Below are 2,079 nucleotides of genomic sequence, written 5' to 3'. Positions count from 1 at the left end.
GTTTCATGATGATAGACAAAAAAGAAAAATGAAAAAAATACAGCTACTCTTGCCAAAGTATTTTGCCATCTTTAATTTTTTTTTCTGTACAAGGGCATTAGATATATTCACATTTGTATCATATGTAGAGAAGTATAACATTTTTTTGTATTATTTGCTTACTGATGAATGCTTTATACTTCTCTTGTACATTTACATGCTTTTTATATTTGTAATTGATAAGATAAGGAAAATAGATCAAAATGTTTGCAACTTATTCCTAAGATTTCATTTTCTTCTGTAAAAATGCCTTTATTTTCCTAGAAAAGCATTGTGTATATTGTCAAAAAAGTAATAAATGAAAAATTGGTTGAGTATGATTAATAACAAAATAAGGATACTTCCTGTAATAACAGAGAAAAAGTTAGCGAAGTTGGATTAGCCTCCATATTTTCCAAATGCTATTAAACTACAAACTACATTCAGATAATTTCCTCCTTTTAAAATACCAAACTGATAATGAGATGGAACAGACAGTGGCCTCATTCTCATTTTTCACACTGTCCCACTCGCTCTTGCAATTACACTTTTGCACTCATACTCACACATGTGTTTCATCACACAAATGGTCACTTTCATATATACATGCATTTCATACCCATGTTTTTAAAAAGGATGAGTTTTATTTAAGATTTTGATGTGTGTATGAATGTAAAAGTGTTTGTGGGAATTAATTTGTTTACGGTCCCTACTGTCATTGCTGTATATAAACGATTATTGTGTATGCCTCAGTAAACTGAGGATTTTGAAGCTCCAGTAATTTCAGATGTTAATGCCATTATGTATATATTTTGATTAACCAATGACAAGACTGTATGCATTCTAAATGTTGAGTCTAATTTATTGATCATCAAAATATTTTTATGGGGGATAACAAGCATTACTGATATACTCAGTATGAAATTACTGTGAAAAATATAAAAATAGTGAAGAAATCATACATTTATATTTTATTGTATTCTGTCAAGCATAAATGTGTAAGCTATTTTGATATTACAGAGGTTTTTATATTCCTTTGCCTTGTGGGGAAGGAATAGTTAGAATACAATGCAAGTTTCTCCTGATGGCTGTGAACAGAGTTTCTGTGTAAGATGTTCGTATTTTTTCAAAACAAAATTTTTAAAGCACTACTGGAAGGCAGATGCCAGTCATAGTTTTTACAAACTGTATGCAGACCAACTGACTGATTATTTAAGGAAGTAAACAAATGTTAACTGAACTTTTTGTTTTGATCATTGATAGTTTTCCTTTGTACAATGATACAGGACTCCACAAAGGCTATCATAATGATACACAAGACAGGCACATCCGCATACACATACAGAAATCCATTTTGTATCTGACATGTATACAACTTCAGTGTATTATGATATTGCTTGTGATGATATATACAAATGTATGAGTTCTGTTGCAGCTTCAAGACCATCTTTGTCTCAGCTTTTAGTTCTTGCTGCAGTTTTGATGTACTGATTTTTACCAAATACTGAAAAATTCTCAATTTATAGGGACCTATGCTACCAAATAATTTCATTAGCTTGTGTTTCAGAAAAGACTTATGTAGCACTGATATGCACAAGTTTATAAAGCAAATTGGAAGTACAATCACCTCTTTAATACTTGGCCCTCTTACTTTTTTAAAAATCTGAAGGACCTCTGTATATCTATACTTTCAAGAACATGTTATTAGCTTTTTACTTTTTATATTATTCACAGCTGTAGTAAGCATAACCTATCATTTTATTTGTAAAATAATATTCTTTTATATCAGGATTTTAACAAATTGATTTTGATTATGATCTACTCTTGCAAGTTAAATTTTAAATTTGGGTTGATGTAGGTAACATACATTATAAGTAAGTAATATTGTGTTATTGTTAAGTTCATGATAGTACTGGTAATTATCTTTTTTCATTAATCATACCATTTTAGAAAAAATATTTATTTATAATTCATTACTTAGAAAAATGGTTTAACTACAGTCATATTGTAATATGAGTTTCAAAGAACATACTAAGTTAACAAGCCTACTGGATTGCAGAC

General features: G+C 29.4%; 1 protein-coding gene across 1 annotated transcript in view; it reads left to right on the top strand.

Moving 5' to 3' along the window:
* Positions 1–1,258, top strand: part of LOC119581785 (sterol regulatory element-binding protein cleavage-activating protein-like) — a gene marked incomplete in the record, with an annotated part of 28,708 nt that extends 27,450 nt beyond the window's left edge. Inside the window, 1 exon segment of the mRNA XM_037929914.1 lies at positions 1–1,258.
* Positions 1,259–2,079: the final 821 nt, after the last annotated feature.

Source organism: Penaeus monodon, chromosome 15 (assembly GCF_015228065.2).
Source record: "Penaeus monodon isolate SGIC_2016 chromosome 15, NSTDA_Pmon_1, whole genome shotgun sequence".
NCBI classification, from domain to species: Eukaryota; Metazoa; Arthropoda; class Malacostraca; order Decapoda; family Penaeidae; genus Penaeus; species Penaeus monodon.
Note: the sequence above shows the minus strand (reverse complement) of the source record. Positions and strands in the feature narration are given on the sequence as shown.